The sequence below is a fragment of the Equus asinus genome, chromosome 4 (assembly GCF_041296235.1).
Source record: "Equus asinus isolate D_3611 breed Donkey chromosome 4, EquAss-T2T_v2, whole genome shotgun sequence".
In the NCBI taxonomy this organism is placed as follows: domain Eukaryota; kingdom Metazoa; phylum Chordata; class Mammalia; order Perissodactyla; family Equidae; genus Equus; species Equus asinus.
This window is the reverse complement of record NC_091793.1, coordinates 28,745,317-28,768,253: the sequence shown is the minus strand read 5'-3', so window position 1 is coordinate 28,768,253 and position 22,937 is coordinate 28,745,317. Positions and strand designations below refer to the sequence as shown.

The 22,937-nt window shown below is 35.2% G+C and overlaps 1 protein-coding gene across 3 annotated transcripts in view; it reads left to right on the top strand.

Moving 5' to 3' along the window:
- MGAT4C (MGAT4 family member C) overlaps positions 1-22,937 on the top strand; it is a 677,866-nt gene that overhangs the window by 353,437 nt on the left and 301,492 nt on the right. For all 3 annotated transcript variants that reach the window (XM_070507020.1, XM_070507021.1, XM_070507022.1), the window contains one exon: positions 6,829-6,889. The gene's annotated coding sequence lies outside the window, so the exon portion shown is untranslated. The remainder of the gene's footprint in view (positions 1-6,828; positions 6,890-22,937) is intronic.

Here is a 22,937-nt window from a genome sequence, read left to right as displayed (position 1 = left end):
TAATCTGATTGGAAAAAAAAAAGTAGTCTATTTATTTCTTCAGGTCCTTATAATCAATTAAAAACAAATTCTCTTTTGACAGAAGCGTCCCTAAAACAAGTTTAAAAATAAGAGCACAAATATAATTTCATTTCAAATTATAATCACTCCTGATTCTTTGGACAGAACATCTTCCTCTCAAATTTATTAAGAGCACCCATAGCCTTCTAAAGTGGTTGTTTCCATGAATTTTCTACTCCATCGATTCAGTTTTCATGAAGAAATTGCCTTTGAAATTCAAATATCAGGCTGTCTTCTGGGGAGAAAAGGGGCTGTGGGATAAAATTGAGAATTTACAATCCTCATTTCATTCTGGCAGATAATTCTGTTTTCAGTTTAAACCAAGTAACAGGAAAATTTAGCAAAGAGGAAGAATGAAGAAATGATAGAGCTGCCAAACTTAGCCCAGTTCAGGACATCACTGTATGAATTCATCGTTTGTCTTGAAAAACTAGCCCAACAGCAAGCATTCACTCATAGGTAAGTACACAGACACATAAACACACACACAAAAGCCAAAGAAGAACGACTTCCTGATGCTGTGGCTTAACTTCAGTAGTTTTCGCATCAAGAATTGACTGAATGAAGCTAAGGGTTGAGAAGAGGGCAGTCAGGGAGCAGAGAAACATAAAGATGTCAAAGCCTCGTCAGGTTGCTAGTTGGGATATATTCGAAATGGACAGAGTAAAAGAGATGGTCTTGCATCTTCTTGTGTATATCTACAATGCACTTGAGGTTTGTCTTTGTTCTTGTCATAACATTTCATGGTTCTTGATATTTCACACCATGAATCGGGTTTTAATCCTGGGCTTCCCTTGTTTGGCATTTTGGGGCACTAAGGTTAAAGGAAAATATGTAATAAAAAATTATTTTGTGAAGACTTATTTCCTGAAGGTTCAGTAAAAAAGAACAGTTTTATGATGCAAAATGCTCAAAAAATTAAAAATGAATATTTTCATAAGAGAAAAGAAAAATTGTTTATATTTCTACCATTTACCTTAATAATCACTATATTGCTTAAGGTAGCAATAGAATTATCTAGATATCCATGTTTCACTTTCCATTCTGAAGGTGTTTCCTATAAGACCTAAGCTAAAGTTAGAAGTGGGTGTCTAGAATAGTTCATTTTAGGGGACCTACTAAGCTGGTAGATGTGTCTTTTTGCCTTCTTCCCTTCCTATTTTCTGCTTCCTGAAAGCTGTGAAGGCTAGAACTAAAGTAGCAATATTCCAAACATCTTCAAGGCGGAAACCGTTGGCTACGAGTGGAAAATCAGAAAGGCTCCTGGGTCTTTGATGACCACAAAACTGTCAAAACAGCCCTGGACTTCCTATCTCAATCTCATTTGAGTCATTTTGTTTGTGTAATTTTATTTTTTTATTATTATTTTGTGTTACTTACATGTGGCCCTCATCTGAGTTCTAGAAACAGTCATGATGATGAGGACAACACAAAACAGAGTACACTATATTTGCAGCAACCTTTCTTTGGTAATAGCAATTGATAGTTTTCATTGGCCGTTTTCTGTGAATCAGTCACTCCAAGTACATGGCTTACTGCCAAGTCACACATAATTTATTCATCAAATATTTATTGAGTCTGGCATTGCTTTAGGTGCTAGGGATAGTAGCAGAGGAAAAAACTTTTCCTCTACCCTCTTATGTTTAGTACTGGGACCTGAGAATTAAACTAATTACACTAACAAAAGACATTAATAGGAGAAAAGGTATACGTTTCTTTAGTTTAAATTTACATGCATGCAGCCTCCCCAGAAAAGAAATGAGCTCCCCACAGAGTGGTTAGACTTGGAAGCTTACACTGTATTTTTAACAAAGGGTAATAAATTGTGGACTAGACAAAGAAAGGAAGATTTGGGCTTTTCTAGGTGGGAGAGTAAATTACAGGAGAGTAAATATATGAGGAAACTAATAGAAGGTAAGAGCTATTTTAGTAAGGTTTTTTGTATGTGAAGATTCATCTTGGTGCTAAGTCCGCATCTTCTTCATGGCTGTAAAAATCTCCCAGAGAAGAGATTATTAACAGCCCTCCTTTCTCTGAAGTTTCATCTTTTAGTTACCTAATGGAAGCTCTGAGAAGGAATCTTTCTGCATCTGTTGATTCTCAATTACCTTCAGCTCAAATTGGTCCCCATTCAAAAGTGGCATATGTTGAGCCAGCCCTGATGGCCTAGTTAAAGTTCAGAGCTTTGGTGGCCCAGGTTTGGTGTCTGGGCACAGAACCGCACCACTCATCTGTCAGTAACCATGCTGTTGTGGTGGCTCACATAGAAGAACTAAAGGGACCTACAACTCGAATATATGACTATGTACTGGGGCTTCGGGGAGGAAAAAAAAAGAATCTTTGCCAGAAAAAAAAGTGACAAATTTCAAAGAAAAAAGTGGCATATGTTAGGGTGGCATATTCTGACCTCCCCCACGATATATTACAGTATAAAAACCAACAGAGCCTCTGCCCTCATTGGACTTAAAACTGGTAATGATTTTGTCAATAATCATAGAAACACATGTAAAATGTGACTGTGACACCTACTAGGACGGAGAGAGACTCTTTACTATCAGATATTTTTAAAGGACGTGCAGAGTGTAGTGAGGCCAGGAACGAGACAGCAGGTAGAGTTTTCTCAAACAAAAAGAAATATCCTTAGCAAAGAATAAAATATTTTCCCTAAGAAACGCCTTCATATATACATCTGGTAATGTAAGATTTGGGTGAAGCTTAGTCCAGCAAATGAAACAGTGGAAGCCTGGTGCATTTGAGGAAACAGAAGTTATTGTGGCAGGAGTAGCTTGGATACTGGCATGTGCTATATATGTGAATGTGTGTGTGTTCACTATAGGAAAGAATATTATCAGAGATGCCATGGAAAGGAGGCTGAATTTTAGGTTTTCATTTAAGTATGATAGAAATGCATCAGAATGCTGCTGGTTACAGATGTCTTTGGGGTGGATAAACATATATTTTCACATGTTTAGTAAATACTAGGACATTTAGAAGATGCAGTGATCCTATCTAGTTGGGATAAGGGAAAAATATAAACCATTACAGATTTTTCTTTAAAGTAGACTATGCTTGATTTTCAAGGAGACAAATATCCTGTTCATCCTTTAAAACCTACTTGAAATACCCTTTCTTTTTAGAAGCTACTCTCATTGTATCCTTTTTTGCATTCTACCTTGTTGAAATAGTTTCTTCTCCTATTTCCCCAAAGTTCTTTATTTGATTCTTTAATATTCTCTTAGCTTATAGTAGCCTTTTCTGAGCTTCAGCTTCTCTAACAACTACTTTATTATAGCACTTTTTATATTGGAGTTAACAGCACAAGCTCTGGATTCAGCCTATCTGGTTTGAACCTGTGTTCCTCCAAATGCTATGTGAATTAGGCAAATTACTTAACTTCCATGTGCTCCAATTTTCACATATGCAAAATGGAAATAACAATAATACCCATGGGCTTGTTGTTAGAACTAAGTGAGTTAATACAAATAATTAGCATAAATCAGTGTCTAACAAAAAAAAAGCTAAAATAAATATTAGCTCCTTCTTTTATGATTACTGTTGTATTGGATGACTTCCATTCAACTGATTTGCTTGATTAAACAAAATTCCCTTTAGAAAACATACTAATTGATGCTCACAAGGACATCGACTACATAGTTTATCCAAACAAGGATCCTTTTATGAAAGAAAGCAGTGCTCTTAATAATTACAACCAGACGACAGTTAATAAACAGAGGTATGTTTACCCAGTTATTAGGCCATTCTATTATAAACCCATCACTCCTACACACATTGATTTTTAATTAACATACTTACAAATATTTACTCAAAGTTTCAGCTACAACTATTTGTTCTCAGACTTGGATTACAGTATTCACTTCCCAACTTTCAAAACATTCTTCTAACTGTAATCAGAATGCTATTTCAAAAATGTAAACTTGATAATATTTATTCATTTTTAAAATGTTTCAGCAATTTCTCCTTTCTTCAGCCACTTAACCATGACCCTCATGGCCTGGTTTAGAGTATGTACTTCATGATCAATATCATCATAGATTGCTTTCTATCGTTGTCTTCATCACCATCATCATCATAGATAATTTTCTACATACCAAGACTTGCGCTGATCATTTTATGTGGACTTTCCCTTTTAACCCTCACAAAACCTCATGAGGTAAGTATTTTTATTATCGCCATTTATGAAATGGAGAAACTGAGGTTAAGAGTGGTTAGTCTACTTGCCTAGTATGGAACAACTTTGAGAGAGAGTCAGGTTTCAAAGCCTGATAATTTGATTCCAGAGCCCTTGGCGTGGAACCTTAAGTTATATCACCTCTCCTATAAATGTGTTGATCAAAGGAAAAATGAAGAACTATAGGATTGAATAAATGCCTTTTCCTATCTCCTGTTACGTCTCAGCCTCATTTCCTGCCACTCCCCCACATCACTGTATGCAATCCAGCCATTCTGGTCTTTCTTTTCTTTGCAATACCTATTTTGCCTCTGGGCTTTTGCACATGCTAGACCCTCTTCCTGGAGCATTTTCCCTGCTCCAACTTACCAGGATGATACCCCATCATTTGTGAAGTCATGGGGTTGATGCCACTTAGTCTATTATACTTTTCATCACCTGCTTCACTTTTATTATGTGCCCCATTCTGTTCCTGAGGTCTGGTATTGATCACCTTCTTCTTCTTCTTCTTCTTCCTCTTCTTCTTCTTCTTTTTTTTTGGCAGGGAAGATTTGCCCTGATCTAACATCTGTGGCAATTATCCTCTATTTTGTATGTGGGACGCTGCCACAGCCTGGTTTAATGAGTAGTGTGAAGGTCTACACCCAGGATCCAAACCGATGAACCTGCCAGGGCCAGCCCCAGATCACCTTCTAGTTTAAGTGTCAATTAACTTGTCTCAGTCTCCCACTAGATGGTAGGGACTATGGAAGCAAGTAGTGTGTCTACTTCCTCCACCACTGAACTACTAGTCTGCCAGCACATAACAGACACTTGAGGGTGTGAAAGAAAAATTGCTCTGGATGGAGTTAAATAGGCAAGGAAGACTTTATTCAAGATTATTGCAAAAGGAGAGAGATATTAAATTTAATTCTGCTGAAATAGAAAGTGGGACTTTTTTTTAAGATTTTATTTTTCCTTTTTCTCCCAAAGCTCCCCGGTATATAGTCGTATACTTTTAGTTGTGGCCTTCCAGTTGTGGCATGTGGGATGCTGCCTCAGCACAGCTTGACAAGCAATGCCATGTCTGCGCCCAGGATTTGAACTGGCAAAACCCTGGGCCACCGAAGCAGAGTGTGAGAACTTGACCATGTGGCCACGGGGCTAGCCTCCTAAACGGGGAGATTTTTAAGAGCTGATATGGCTGGTGGAAAATTACTAGAGGATGTGTCGGGGTAGTTGGTCAATGTGATTAGGTCATCTGTGTTTCTTAATAGTGCATATTGAAGTTAAACTTCTACCATCACTAGAGGCTAGGAGACAGAGGCACTATCTTTCTTGATAATTACAGATCAAAGAGATGGCTCCCAGGGCCTGGAGAAAGACGTTCCTGGGTTATAAAACTGGTAAGAGCTTGGGAGGAGATTTATATCTGAAAGGGGTAGAAAAATAATTACCATGCAAGTTTAAAGTAAATGCTCTAAGAAAAGGAAGGTCAGGGGCCTAGAGTCAGGAAGACACCTGTCTAAAGTTTAGTCAAGCTGAGGGGAATTGTAAGGCCATCTTAGACAAATCTATTTGTTGAATTAATGGATAATTAACCAGAAAGTTTGAATATTCCAATGTACAGTAAAAAAACTCTTGACATGTAATGATTAAGAACTATTATATAACTTTGTATTTACATAATTTAACCAAAGTGTTGAACAATACACACATGACATATGTTTTTTTAAATATTCAAGCTAATTGTTCTGATTACATTTTCATATTTTTCTAATTCGTAAAAAGTAAACTAACATTATTATAATATGGTGCTTCACAAGTAGAGTTTAATGTTTTAATTGAACATTTTAGTTCTCCGTTTTACTGAAGCTTCTAAGAAATTGCTGATGTTAAAGTGCATTGTAAATAAATAACTCAGTATAAACATAGTAGCTAGATAGAGCAGAAATAATAATTTTATTGCCTGCTAACTGAAGTTCTTGCACATTTTAAATGATGTTTAATGTTGCATAAATTATTGTAGCTGTAAAGGACGTATATCCAATCTAATTAAACCTGTGTAATTTCAAAGGAGGTAAATTTAGTAGCTATATTTCTATTCCCCAAGGTGTCATTGGATATGGTATTGGTAATGTTTTCAAAGTACTTTTGCTTTCATTCTTTACACATTTGGAATCCTATGAATCACTTCATATATAGGACAGCAGATAATGTAGCTAAATCTAGCATATTGTGCGTTCTTTAAATTATATGGTTTATTATTTTTTCCTTTCCAGGATCACCCTTGTCTTTCTCAATTCTAGATGCCCAACCACTCTACATGTTTACAGAGGTTAATCTCAGACCCAAATTTCATTAACTGACCATAGCCATAGTTGAGTTTCTATAGTAACAAATTCATTGGGCAGAAATTTTGCAAAGGAAGGTATAGGGGGAGGAGGGGTAAATGTTCTGTACATTTGAAAGGACCAAATTACAAATCAGTACTCTTTAATGAAAGTTTTTCTCCTTGATTAACTGGGGGTTTATTTGCATATATTCTAAGTGGCAGTGGCATGGGAAACTAAGATTTTTGTCATTTCATTTTAACTTAGACTCACCCAGAAAGCACAACCCTGATTTTGCTTGAGAAGGACTATGAATAGAACCTAAAACGTGAGTCCTGTTAATTTGTGCTATCGAATTCCAGTATGCTATATGACTGACCTGTGATATGACATGGCCTTTATTAAGAAACATAGTGAAAGTCTTGATTAAGTAGAATTGTAGACTATAAGAAATGCAGAAAGTGAGAATTAATATATTTGTTTTATTGTTCAGTTTAAAAGGATTCTGGTAATTAATGGATGCTTTGAAGATGATAGCACATTTGTGCTGTTCATTGATATTCAGTTTAAAGCATTTAATTTTATATAGTTCTGATATTCCAATCTATTTATGGTTGATATGTAAATAGGATCCCTTACAAATAAACATTTTCATGTTATTTTGTACATAATTTATTTTTTCATCTTTTCTATGACTAATAACTCTAAGTACTCAGAGCATATATTTAGCATCTCAATGTTTCTCTGGCTTTTTCAAATGGAATTAGTGTTGGTTAAAGATAAAATCTTGGTGCACCCTTTTTCCTTCTTCTGTCACAGATCTGTCTTTCAGATACCTAGTGATTCTTGGCATCTTTTCTCCCTGTTTGGGCTCTGATAAGTTGTCTTTGATAACCTTCTGTTTCTTTCTCGAACTTTGCCATGGCTACAGCTCTCGGGTATCAGAACTGTCAAAAATAAAAATAAAAGACCATGAGGCACAGAGCTTAAGAAAGTTAGAGAAAACGTAAGGCCTTGTGTCGACTGATGAGTTTTCCACTGGCAGATATTTATCCCATTTGCTGTCACAATACCTGAAATAAGGAGATTTTTTTTCCCCAACAATGGGCGGTAGGGACTGTTTACTTTGTGAGAATCTGCCAAGGCAACATGCCATGTGGCTTTATCTTTGAAAGTGAGGATGAAATGAGCTTGCCTGGCTGCAGATAAGCGACTTAGAAGGAATCCTATTCAGATGTACCTGTCACTAATTTATCTGGAGGTTTTGTGATTCATACATACTGTTCTGTGTGCGATGGAGCATTAAATTGGTTTCCTCTGGGAGCAGGTCACATTCAGGGGTCGTCAGACCTCTGCTGTGGGATGGTGCAGGCTTGATTTATACAGCCTCTTGCTACTAAATTTTTATCTATTAGAAGACTGGTAACTTGAACATATGTTAGATGATCTCTTGGAACAGTTCAACAGCAAAGGGATTGATAAAAACTTAGCTGTCTATTAATATGAAAGTGTTTGTAACAAAAAATTAATCAACCCTTCTGCTGTTAGCACAGTCATTTATATTGATAATTAAATAGTTACAGAAATGTTTCTCAATAATAGCCCAGCTCTTGGTGAATGCATTTCTTTAGTTCGTTTATTTATTTAAACATAGGGGTATGTGCATAAGTGCATTAATTTACTGAAAACATTTACTGAATTAACTTACTCAAAAAAAAAAAATGCTGATCTGATTTGGAACAGGTCTCACCAAAAAAAGTCTTTAGAAAATAAAGATTTTTCCCATTTACAATATAGTTTTCTACTGTGAAATTTCTATTTTATTACTCTATATGTTTTGAAAGAAAATGGCATACTTTGGAAAATGAGACAGATACTGGTTCAAATTTGAAGGGAACATAAAAGGAAGAGATGCTTATTTTTGTGTGTTAAAATTGTGGTGAGAGATTTTAGTACCCATCGATGTTTTTGGATGTGAGATATTTAGCAAATGCAAAAAAACCTTCTTCGTTTTATGATTTCCGTGATTGGGTATGGAAAACTAAAACCTCATATCTTCCCTTGGGTTTTAAGTGTGCTCCATTGTGTGTAAAATTAAGCCCGTAAGTGGCAAAGAGGTAGTTTAATGAAAGTAATCAGTGAAATTTTTCTAAAGTGTTCTTAGGATGCATGACAGTAGTCTTAACTGTGGGTGAATTAGCAATATAAACTGATATGTTTTCTCTCTTTTTTAAATTTAAAATTGTTCATTATACTCTGTATTGCAATACAAAACAAGCGATCATTTCATGAAGTAGCAAAAGGAAAAGTCTTCTAACTGGATGAAAATGATGACTTCACGCTGCCCCTGTATGGCAGAGCCTTTTGATTTTGTCCCACTTGTGAAAATGTGGAATATTTCACATAAACTAGAATTTTCTTATTAATGAATTAAAGCATAATTAGGGCATTGCTGTGAGAACCTATTAGATCATTTAAGCATAATTCACAATATTAAATATTCTTCACATTTCCCAGTCTTTAAACTGTGACCTTAAAACCTTGTAAGGCTTCCTAATAAACAGAAGTGTGAAATAAATATATTTAACAATACCATTTTAGGATTTCAAAATGTTCTGGTGGGCACGTCTGTGAAAAAAAAAGGAAAAAAGAAAACTAGATCATAAAACTAGAGTTGACAGTTGACTGTGTATAAAACTATATAAAAGGTTATGAGAGATTTACTATTGTAAATTATTAACTCTCATCTTGTGAAATCAATATATAGTAAGGAAATTCAATTTACACTTTAAAAAGTACAGTAGGCTTTAACTATAAAGTAGAAGTTGAAAATGTTAATAGTATTTAGCAGAACTAGAATTCATTTTCAGCTGAGGGGAATAGCAATAGCCCATTGCTGAGGGTCATTTGACACTAAACTTTGAGGAAACTAAAGGAATTCTTGGCACAGGAGACAGCATAAAGAAAGGCATGAAGAAGGTGTTTAGTAAGAATTAGTTGCTTATTTCAACAGGTTATTAACTAAATATAGACGGATATATTATGTTATGTTTGGCAGCTGCTATGGATGAAGGCTATGTTTGAAAATATATTAGGTCAAGATTGTAGAAGATCCTTCAACACATTTAAGGAATTGAGCTTCTGTTCTCATGTAGCTATGTCCCTTAAACCGGTTCAGTACCTTCTTTTAGAAGCATAGAAAATAAGAATGTGGTTATTTTGAATGATAGCTGTAGGGAGGAAGACTTTCCTCTACCTAAATGTGGGTTTGTCTGGCCAGAGAACGGATTAAATTCACATGAGACAGGGATAGCAAGAGAAAATTAAACAAAGATTTATGAGGAACCATGGCCGAGGGCCTTTCTTCCTGAAGGAAGAAAGGGCACTGAAGATGTGGGGTGCACAGAGTTGTTATATACCCCCAAACAGGATATTTCACATGTGATTGAAATGTCCCTCCCACAATAGTCACAAGATTGCCCTGTCCACACAGCGCTTGATGGACACAGCAGATAGTGGTCTGCTGTCTCAGAGGGCGTAGCAGGAGGCAAGTCTATTGTCTTGAGCTGGGTGGTCAAAGGTGAGAGCAGCAATCAGTTTCTAGCCTAAGGAAAGATGCTTAATCCTTAAGGAGATGCCAACGTTGGGAGGGGGAGGGAAGTTGCACCTTTATCTCAAGGGCCTTTGTTCTTGCCATAGGGAATGTCTAAAGCAGATATACAATGCATGATCAATGGCCACAGTCAGGCTCTTTTGGAAAGACAAGGTCAGGCCAAATTAGGTTTACACAAAATGGCTTCCTCATATACTCCAATATATCCTATTACTTGCCATTTTTATTTGTCAATAGAAAAGAACATTAGCTCATTAAAAGTATGAAGAATTCTTACACTAATAAATCTGTTGGTAGTTAACCTGGTATTTACCTAACAAATCTGACCAGATAATCCTTGTTTCAAGGCCATGATCTTTCCAGGATTCTATTTTGCCTAGATCTAGATTTAGAATATCATTTTCTGAAAGAATTTACAGTAGGAAAAGTAAATGCAAACTTTCACTGTTTGGTGTTTTATGTACTTTCTAAGAATCTTGGCATATTTCAAGATGGCAAAGTTATTGTCCTATATTTTCTCCTGGAGTGTTGTTTCTCTAGCTTTACATTTACTTCTATGAACCAGCTAAATTACTTTTTGTGTACTAAAAACATAGGATCAAGAATTTTTTTGTGTATGTGAGGAAGATTGGCCCTGAGCTAACATCTGTTGCCAATCTTCCTCTATTTTATGTGGGATGCTGCCACAGTGTGGTTTGACAAGTGGTGCTAGGTCCATGCCCAGGATCCGAACCAGCAAACCCAGGGCCGCTGAAGCAGAGAGCATGAACTTAACCACTATACCACCAGTCTGGCCCAAAGAATCTCTTTTAACATAAAATTAAAATCCAGTTGATTCCAGCTACATTTCATAAATACTTTCCTTTCCCATTGAATTGACTCAGACTTTGTTCTAAAATCCATTGAAAACATTTGTGTGAGATTTTTACTGTTCTATTGATCTATTATAAAATGCTTGAACTATGCTATTGACATGTTTATTTACTATTATCGTAAATTAATAGCAAGTTTTGAAATGTTAGTGTAACTCTACCAAATATATTTGTTTTCAAGATTATTTTGACTATTCTAGATCATTTTCCATTTCCTCTTAGAATCAGCTAATATTGTTATGATATTTTGATTAAAATTATATTAAAGCTAACAAATCAGGAAGAATTGACATCTTAAAAATGTTGAGTCTTCTTATTTATGAAGGTGACATACCTCCCTTTTTTAGGTCTTATTTTGTTTCTCTGAAGCAGTTCATAGTTTTCATATTAGAGATTCCACACAAGTTTTGTTGGATGTATTCCTATTTAATGTTAGTTGATGCTGTTATTAATGGTAATATTTAAAAATTTTCATTTTCCATTGTTAATGTATAGAAATACAATCAAATTTTACATGGACTTTTTATCCTGTGAGCTGTCTAAATTCACTTATTAGCCCAAGCATATTTTAAATAGATTTCATAGGTTTTTATACATACAGAGTTATATTATCTGATATTAAGATTTTTATGACATTTGTATTTTCGTTTTTCTTGTCTGATTTCACTAGTAGGATTTCCATTACAATGTTGAATAAAAATGGTGAGAACTGATTTTTTTTGTGATATTCTCAGTGTTAGGAGACACACATTCAGCATTTCTCTCCAAAGTATAATTTTAGTTTTCACATAAACCCTTAATGGGATTGAGAAAGTCCTACTCTATTTCCAGATTTTTAAGAGTTTTTATCATGAATTTCAGTTGTGGATGGATTTCAAATATTTTTTCTTCATCTTTTGAGATCATCTTATTATTTGTTGTCTCTACACTCTAAGCATGGCAAATTGCATTGATAAATTTCTGAATGCTAAATCACTCTGATGCTCTAGTGGTTAAGATTTGGTGCTCTCACCGCCACAGCCTGACTTTGGTTTCAGGTCAGAGAACCACATTGCCTGTCTGATGGTTGCCATACTGTGACGACTACTGTTGTTGTGATGCTGAAAGCTATGCCACCAGTATTCCAAATACTAGTAGGGTCACCCACAGGGGACAGGTTTCACCAGAGATTCCAGACTAAGACAGACTAGGAAGAAGGACCTGGTCACCAATTCCAAAAAACTGGCTATCCGTGAAAACCCTATGAATATCAGTGGAGCATTGTCTGATACAGCACTGGAAGGTGAGAGAATGGAGCAAAAAGACTGGTAGGGTTCCACTCTGCTATACATAAGGTCACTAGGAGTCAGAATCAACTTGAGGGCACTAACAACAACATAAACCAAACTTGCATTCCTAGAATACATTCCAATTGGTCATCATGTAACATCCTTCATCTATGTAACTAAATTTTATTTGCAAATATTATGTCAAAGACTTTTGCATTTATGTTTATAAGAAATATTGGGCTGTAATTTTTTTCTTTCAAGTTTTTCTCTTATTTGATGTCAAGACATAAAGTGAGTTTGGAACTGCTTTATTTCTTCTATTTTCTAAATTTGTGTATTATTTCTTCTTCATGTAATTGATAGAATTCACTGGAATATCTACTTAAAGAGTTATTTAAATAGTTCTTTAAATAGCCTGGAATTTTCTTTGTGGAAAAGTTTTGAATTGTAAATATATTTCCTTAATAGATAAAGGGATATTCAGATTTTCTTTGAAAATTTGTCTATTATTTCTACATTATTGCCTCTATTGATATAAAACAGTTCACAAAATACTATTATGAAACTCTGTTGTTGGTTGGATCTGTAGTATTGTCTCCTTCATTCCTGATATTGGTATTTTGAATTTACCCTCTTTATTTTCCTTAAATCTGACCAAGGATATATCAATTTTATTAATATTGTCAAAGAAAAAAATTTTGACTGTTAATTTTTTCATATTTTTCTTCATTTGTCAAATTTATTGATATCTGCTCCTATTATTCATTTTCCTTTCTTCTACTCTTTTTGAAATTTAAATTGATTTTTGTTTTCTAACTTATAAAGGTAGAACATTAGATTGCTATTTTTATACTTCATTTTTTCACCAAAAGAGTAGTTTAAAATTATCAGCTTTTCTCTATGCAGTTCTTAAAATGTATCCCACAATTTTTGTCATGGTCTGCTTTCATTTTCTTACATTTAAAATTGTATCCACATTACTTTGTGATTTCTTCTTTGAGCCATGGATTATTTACAAGTTTAATGTTTAATTTCTTATTATTTGGAGATTTTCTACCTATCTTTTTTTCATCACTTCCTAATTAATAGCTTTGTGGTAAAATAGTATACTGTACATTATCTAATTATTTGAAATTTATTGGGAGTTGGTGAATAATCTATGTACTCCTGAAAAGAATATGTTTGGAAAATAGTGCTCTATAATTGTCAATTAGTTTGAGTTGATAATTTTGTTCATTGATTTTTTTTTGTCTTCCTGCTTTCAATTACCAAAGCAACTTTAAAATCTCCATCCAAAAGTGTTGATTTGAGATTTCTTTCTTCAATTCTATCAATTTTTGTCTCATGTGTTTTGAAACTCTGATCTTAAGTACATATATAATCAGATTTATTATGTCTTGATGTATTTACCCCTTTTGATCACTGTGAAATATTATTCTCAATGTCTGGTAATACTTTTTGTCTTGATATCTACTTTGCCTACAATTTTTTTCCCATTAAGTAAATACTAAATAATCATGACATTAATGTAACTGAATTAATATTATAATTAATAGTAGTATAAATCAATAAATTTATTAAAATGTTTCCCAATGTGTGATTCAATAATTTTTAATATTCATAGTAATTAAAAAATAATGTTCACATATTTTGTGTGGCAAAGCTTTTGAAAGCTTACAAGATGAAAATTAAATCACGATATCCATGCAACATTTAAATGAGAGATTTTAAGACCTGGGTAAATAAATAAAATCCAAGCATAGAAGCTTGTGGCTATAGGGACTTTAGTGGCCAATGGTCAATGTTAGGGTTTACACATGGGAAAGTTAATAATGTGAAAAGTTAAAAACTAGTCTGAAAACACAAATATTGTTAAAATGTAGAATATCATTTTTCTTTGTTCTACAAATTACTGATACTCATGAATAAGGCCCTTGTGAAGATATCCAAAACCTAAAGAAATAATGTTATCAAAAATTTAATGATGCTAGGAAAATGGAAAATATCAATGTCATAGTATCCTTAACCAAGGGCCTTAATCTCCATCCGTCATTTTTTTCAGCTATAAAAATGATCATAATTCACAATGAAAAAAAACGTATCTTTGTGTTTTCTTCTAGCCTAGAAAAATAAAGTCTGTGATCCTGATTTGAGTACCACCGCCCCATGAATAAAATATTCTCAAGAGTAAATGAGTGAATGTTTAGCTGTATAATGGAAAGGTGAGAAGAGAATAACCTGTGTAAATACCGTTCATGCTAAAACAAATGCCAAAATATTCTTTTGGGAGAATAGACTTACCTTTATGATTACATATGGAGAAGGAAAAACGACTGTTTAGCCCATGCTCCCTGCTCTTGCATGTGCACTCCCAATGTGATTATACTTACCTTGAGTACCTTAAGTTACAACTCCCATGACCTTTAATAATTTAAAAAATATATGTCAAAATCTCCATTATATTAATTATTTTAATGGGATTAGTGAAGGGTTAATTGATCATGATTACACAGACAAGAAATGCCAGGGACAATTTCTTGGCAGAAAACATTTAGACTGAAATGCCATTTTTAGCAGTGCATTAGGAATGTGGCAATTAAACTACAGTTAAACACTTTAGAAATATGAGCTCTCAGTCATTTGTTTTCTAACAATAAGCAGCAGAGACAAAGCACATAGTTCCTGGGTATAAACACACTTTTTAACTTGCTCAAAACGAAGACATTTTAAGAAATTCTATCTGCTGCTAATTCCTTTTGTTGCCTGCACTTTCCATGATAAATGTAAAGTACTGAGAGATGCTCACTGGAATGAAAGGTCATATCAGTTTGTTAAACAGCTTTGTCAGGACTCTAACCTTAGTATCTTAATGGAATGTCAAGAATCAACTCATGCTCCTAGTGTATCTTTCTAACACAATAATGTATCTTAGAATTAGTTCCACAGAAGGTCAAGTAGAGTTTCTTTTGGCATTTTTTTGTATGTAATGTTTCCTCACAAGTTACATAATTTTAAGTTTCTTGCATAGAGAGTTTATATATTATAAATATTATTCTTTTCCTAAATAAACCCGAAAACCACACATAGTGCTTCACAGGCCAAGTGGTAAATTCATCCATTTCATCTTGTTTACACTTTTTTTGTCGATATGTAGTGATGCAGTTGAGTAAAGACATTGTTAACTCATTAATGTTAAGAATAGGTGACTTAAGCTTTTGAAGAAGTATTTTGACAATTCTTATTCCTTCTTGCCTTTCATATCTTGTTGTAAATATGCTGAGTGAATTGCTTGAGGCTTCCCTCATTGCCACCTTCTCTTATCCTTCCAGAATTTCACTTGCATTGCTGTTAGATTTAGCTGGAGCAGCCCCTCTCCATTCGCTGTCTTTCTTTTATTACTTAATTCTCATTTTTTTAAATGACTCCCCTTAGAAGTTATCTTTTCTGGGAGACTTTCCTTGAACTTTGGAGCCATGGTCAGACTTCCTTCTGGTTGTACTCACAGCGTCTTGAGACTCTCTCCAATATAACACATTTCAGACTATAGACAATGCCTGTTGATATGTCTATTTTCCTAAAAGATTATGTGTTCAACAAAGAGTATAGCATCTCGTACATAGATGGTACTTAAACCCTCTGCTAAAAAGTGAACATATTTTGTGCATCTTAAGTCTCATGGCAGACCTTTTGACTCATGTAATTCTTTTTTTGTGCTGATAAAGTTTGCAGTTATCTTATAAACACAACAAAAACTTAAGAAGCTAAATTTCAAATGAAAGCAGTAGACTGAACGCTTACCTCTGCTTTCTCTCCACACTCAAACTTCACTAAAGTGACACTAAATGATATTTTGTTTTCATTTCAAGACACAAACTTCAAGTTAGGAGAGATTGCCAGTTGAGAACAATGCAACAACATTTTTCAAGATGAGAAAACTCTGGACTTGAGGTAAAAAAAAACACCTGAGAAAAATAAACCCTCAGCTGTCAGTAGAGAAAGATAAGAAATAACATAATTGACATCACTCTGCAGAATTCCTCGAAGTGTTAGTTAATTGCAACCTGAGAGACCTCTGGTTGTGGGGAGAAAAGATGGAGTAGAGTGGAGGCAAAAAAGCAGAGATTGCTTAAAAATAAAGAACTGTTAGTTCTCTGGATATTCTGTGTTTTCAAAGTACCAACCAGTTCTTAATGGTAGTATCTTCAAATCCCTCTAAACATATTGTCAGAATTTTTGTTTATTTTGAAATGTTATTTTCTTTATTAGCTCAATTTTGTCCAGTTTTTGCTTCCATATTTTTAAGGTTGATATCTGTAATTCCAATTCTACTATACTGGCCATTGTGTTCTGGATTTGGATTAACAATCATGAAACACAATAGACTTCAACTAACGTCAGATGTACTCAGCTTTAAGAAAGGATACACATCAGGGAACATTAAGCAGGGTTGAGACTAAGGTGAATCAAATGAGGCGCCCACTTCGAGTGCAAAATTTAAGGGTACATCAATCAACTCAGTAATCCAAATAAATTATGCTTTAATACAATTTTTTTTTTTGAGGAAGATTAGCCCTGAGCTAACTACTGCCGATCCCCCTCTTTTTGCTGAGAAGACTGGTCCTGAGCTAACATCCGTGCCCATCTTCCTCTACTTTATATGTGGGATTCCTACCACAGCATGGCATGCCACCCAGTGCCATGTCTGCACCCGGGATCCGAACCTGTCAACCCTGGACCACCGAGAAGCGGAACGTGGGCACTTAACCACTGCGCCACCGGGCCAGCCCCATAATAAAATATTTTTTAAAAGAAAAATTAATGCATAAATCTAAAATGAACAACATAATAATTTTTAAATAAAGACAAGATCGGTATTACTGATGCGGGGTCGGTGAGCCGAGGAGTCGAAAGAAAGATTTCTTAGACTTAAGATCTGGCAGTAGTGCTCTTTTATTTAGAGAGTAGAATAGCATGGGGACAGGACCCATGGGCAGTCAGAGCTTCTGCTGCTGCTGCAAAGTTGGGTGGAGAGTAAGGCTAAATTTAAGGCATAGGTATGTGAGTTATCTCTTTACAAGACAAAGAATATGTAAAAAAGTTAAAATGGTATCAGTGCCCATATGGTCTGGCCATTTGGCTGTCCCACAACTTTTAGATAAGAATCAAACCGGATTGAGTAAATGGCAGAAGTCACTGCTTGAATTTTATCCTCGGCTAAAGACAAAGGAGGATTTGTGGTGGTGGGGGGGGGCTGGGGGTCAGTTACATGAGGTTGCCAGACAGTAACCAACTTAAGTTCTTGCCTCTGGCATTGATTAAGAGCTTCTAGAGATAAGACCATCCCCTCTTCTTCCTGGCACAGAGAGGGAGGCATCTTCACAGATAGAGGTTTCCCTTAGAAATGTAAATGTTTCCCAACAAAGGGGCAAACAAATTCCACTCCTTGGAGCCTGAATCTCATCTGTAGTTTTAAAACTAACCAGCCTAAAAATCCTCATCATAAGCCATTTTAAAATTAAGCAGCCTAAAAATCCTCATCATAAACCATTTTAAAATTAAGCAGCCTAAAAATCCTCATCATTACTGGTTTTTCCTTTTGTCTCAGCTGCGATATGGCTCAGCATAGGGCTGCAACATAGTGTTGGGAAGTAAATGGGAACAATTACCAGGAAGAGAAGCAAAAAGACAAAGAGATGAAAATAGAAACGATAAAATTAAGCAAAATACTGTATTTATCTAGGAGTCTGGATATCTGAATTATAGAATTTCTAAAAGAGAGAAAGAAAATGGATGGGGAAAATCAATAAAATAATTCAATACAATTTTCAAAAACTGAAAAACATGATTTTGCAGATTATAAGTGTCCATTAAGTAATCACTACAATGGGAGAAAATAGAAGTAAGTCAGGCTCATCATTGTGAAATTTCAGGAAGACAAAGGATTCCGCAAACTTTCAGGGATAGGACGGGACCCATAAACAGATCAGATGCAAAACATCAAAAACTAGAATGCATTAGGATTTTTAAACAACATTGTTTTCCACCAAAATCATGTTTTCATAGGCCACAATTTTTATTTTTATTTTATTTTATATATTTTTTAAAGATTGGCACCTGAGCTAACAACTGTTACCAAACTTTTTTTTTTTTTCTGCTTTATCTCCCCCCAGTAGGTAGTTGTATATCTTAGTTGCAGGTCCTTCTAGTTGTGACAGGTGGGGCGCCGCCTCAACGTGGCCTGAGGAGCAGCACCATGTCTGCACCGAGGATCTGAACCAGCAAAACCTTGGGCCACGGCAGCAGAGCGCTTCGACTTAACCACTCAGCCACAGGGCCGGCCCCTCATAGGCCACAATTTTTAAAGGCAAAGCTATCTACAGAAATTTAGATGGTAAATATTTCTTGAAGGAAAGAACAGAACAAGTTGATTAATAAGATTTAGGGATATCTCAGCTGTACAAATATCAAGATGTTGTATGACACCAAAGATTAATGTGTACCATGTTAAAAATTATAATTAAGTTGATTAGTCAAAAATTTCTGAGAAGACATAATTTCCAATCTAGAATTCCATGTCCAAATATCAGCCAAATGTGGGTGTAGATTAACCACCTAGTTAGACGTTCAAGGTGTGACAGCATCAGTTTTCATGCATCATTTCTCAGGAGCCTACTAAAGGATGCCCTCCACCAAAACAGGGGAGTGTACCAAGAAAGAAATAAGAAATGAGATTTAAATAATGAGAGACAACATACAACCCTAGGATAATGGCATAGGGGAAACTAGGATAAAAGCTGTATCAGACAGAGAGTAGACCACATCTGAGCATATGAGAAGACTCCATGAGAAATTTCTCCAAGAAGAGGAAATTGATAGATTACCTACCATCTCACCATTTTGAGAGGAGATTTAGACAACTGGAGGAGAGTTTGGGTTGAATATGTAGTACCAGCAAAAATAGCAACTATAAGAAGTTCAAGCAAATTTACTGTCAAGAAAAACCAAAGGAGTTATGTAAAATATGAAAATTAATCATCCTTGACTACATAACTGTGATGTAAATAGTATTTACATAGTCAAAATTTGGGTTATTATTTAGTCTATATTAGAATAAAATTAAATTAGGAGGAAGAGTTGTAGGAAGGTTGTGCATGTGTAATTAGGGTAGGGGAAGGAAAGAGTGCTAAATTCTTTACTATCCTAGTGTGTAGTCAATATATAGTGCCCACAGTTGAAAACAAAATAAAACAAGAAGTAGCATTTAATAAAGCAGCTACAAAAGTTAAAAGTGGTTGGGGCTGGCCAGTAGCGTAGTGGTTAGGTTCACATGCTCTGCTTCGGCGGCTCAGGGTTCATGGGTTCAGATCCTGGGCGTGGAACTACAGCACTCATCAAGCCATGCTGTGGTGGCGACACACATACAAAATGGAGGAAGATGGGCACAAGTGTTAGCTCAGGGCCAATCTTCCTCACCAAAAAGAAAAAAAGTTAAACGTGGCTAAGGGGAAGAAAATGAGGAAAGGGAGGGTGGCTGGTGTTTTTGTAAGTAAAACAAAAAGTGAAAACTGTTTCAAAACCAGTGCTGAAGAAATGATCCTGATTAGTGCTCTAATATCCACTAATTGGACCAATTATTAACAACTTATTTAGATATGCTTTACAAAGTCATACACACAAATATAAAACATCCAAATTCATGCACATTACACATACATTTGAGCCTAATTAAAAAGTTTTCTAAGTATTCTTCTTTAACCACTGATATTCATTCTTTAGCTGATAGATAGATACATAGAGAGATAGATAGTAGACAGACATAGAGATTTAGATTTAGTCATAGTGATAAGTATAGAGAATGACATTCAGAAGAATACAACAATATGACCAGTATTAAAAACAACAATAAAACATGTTATTGTTAAACATCAACATGTTTAGGCACTATTGGATGATGATAATAATAATAATAATGCCTTGTTTTACTTGAGCATTTTTTATGAGCCAGTTATTCTTCCAATTCCTTTATGTGGATTATCTCATTTAATCCTCCAGAGTAACTCTCAGTATGCATGATTATTTTTCTCTATTTTGAAGAAAAGACACATAAGTGCTTTCATCTGTGGTATTCTGTCGGTACAGATGTAAGCATTTTCAGTGAATATTACTTACTCCCTATCCCATCTCACACATTTTCTAATGACAGCATGGAAGACGTGAAAGGTGTCTTAGGAAGTCCGTGATAGGCGAAGCAAGTGGCCTGTGGCAGTATTTCAGAGAGCAGTTAAATAGAAACTGACTTAGAGAGGCTTTCAAATAGATTTTTTCAAATATATATCATTGTGTGCAATATGTTTTTACGTAAGTATCTTTTTAGGCCCTCTTACAGCATAATTAGCTTTCTTATCTTGGGATGTAATTAAAAGTGCATCATTTAGAGTATTAGAATATACAGGTATGTCTGCTTATTTAAAACATACGTAAATGAGCACACAAACACACACATTTTCTCGTAAATTCCAGAGAAATGTCAGGAACACTGTTATGCCAAAAAATTGTACCTAGAAATTTGTCAGTAAAAATTTCCCCAAATATCTTCAGAGAAACCCAAGACCTTTTAGGACATCTCTGATGATGAAGGCCCCAAATTGAACCTCATTTTTCTGCATCTTGACATTTACTACTTATGCGAAATGTTAATTTGAAGTGGTGAGCATGACTGTCTTGTGGGATTCAGCCGATGTCCTCTGTATTTGTTTCAAAAGAGCTGCGTGTGTTGCTAAGGTGAAGATTAAGAATTTTGAAAAAAGTTGAAGCACGTACTAGAATAGTCTGCAGCACAAATATACGCAGGCTTCCAGATGGATCTTCCCAGCACAGGTAACTCTTATTCAGTGGATGGTGATATAGGAAATAGTACTCAAACATACAAATAAACATACAAAAGATAATTCCAAACGTTGTCCACAGCTCCCACTTGCACGACCTCCCTCACAGTTGGTGGAATCTTGCGGCACATTTCTTCTCCCAGTCTTTCCCACCTCTCCCTAGCGTAGCACTGTGGCTTAAACCAATAGATGATGAAGAATGAAAATATCTGTAATTTCAACTAGTTACTTGGAGCAGGTGGCAAATGGAGAACTTGCAGAAAAAGAACTTTGCCGTTCACTTGAAGTAAATTTTCTCATCTTGCATATTCAAGGTGACAACGTTTTATGGGCAGTTTACTATATGGGGCATCTCAGGACCTTAGGGTGATGGTGAAATGATATTATTTTATTGCAAAAGGGTATTAAAGTGACAGTAAAAACATGTTTTACAATCTCTCTGCATTAGTACTTGCATATTTGTATCTTAGTGTATTTACATAACTGATTATAATCATTTTAATGATATGGTCCCAATTATTTGAAAGGAAATATTAAGGAAGAGAGCCTAAGCCAGCCATGCAGTGTTCTGATATTTGAGACAGTCATATGAAAAGCTTCCTGACATCAAAATACAGCTTGTCTAAATCCTTCTCCTTAACTCGCTCACTACCATCTTTTTGTTGTTTTTGTTGAAGGAGGAGTGAGGTAAGACTGTTTTAGGGTGACTTTTGTTAGTTACATAGTTTGGCTTTAATTGTTAACTGCTTTCATTTTTCATATTCTGTTGAATTTTTTTTTGATTGGAGAAGGAAAGCTGGTTCAATATTTGCACACTTCCAAAGATGTGAAGTTTCAAGTGATTTTCTTGATTTTTTAAAATAATTAAATAAGCTGGTTCTACAAACACAGCAACAATTTCTTTCAGTGACATAAAATATGACCCACGTGTAGTTACAAATTAAAAGTTACTTACTCTTTGGTAATTTCATCTATCTTTTCTGTATACAGATTTGACCATTTTATGACACAGTCTGATGGATTTAAGGCTTCGTGATTTTTTTCTTCAGCTGAATGGCTGGGTAGGGAATAAAACTAATATTTTTTGGCTACTTACTATGAAAAGTTATGGTTTATCTCATTTAATCCTGCAACAATATTGTGTAAAAGAAAATATGATCCTCATTTTTATGAATCATAAGCAGACTCACATCTGTAATATAATTTGCTCAAAGTCTCACAGCCTGTTAGCAGAGTCAAAATGGTCTTCCTGACTTCAAAGCCCATGTGATGCTTGCCACATCATTTCGACATTAAGAATACAATCCTTTTGATGGTAATAGAATGAAAAGGACTACATTGAGAGCCCTGTGTCAGGCACTAATTTTATTGCTTTTACTACAAAACCTGCTTTAGACCGTTTTACTTTACTCACTTTACAGATAAATAAGCAGAGCTATAGAGAGGTTGGATTTGCCCATCTCCAAAGACAACGTAGTGAAGTTGATGTGGATTAAGGCTGCCCCAGCCAGAGAAGCCCAAGGTGACCTGGCCTACATGCCAAACTATATGACCCAGTGGACTTTTTTTATGGTGTGAATTAGGGCTGCCCCAGGGAGAGAAGCCCAGGGCATCCTCACCTAGATGCCGATCTATATGGCCAGATTCGTATCTAAAGTTATATGACCCCACAATAACCAGACCCCATCTGCACTGAAATCATTTAATGACTTTTTACATCATCTTTTCTTTTCTCCAG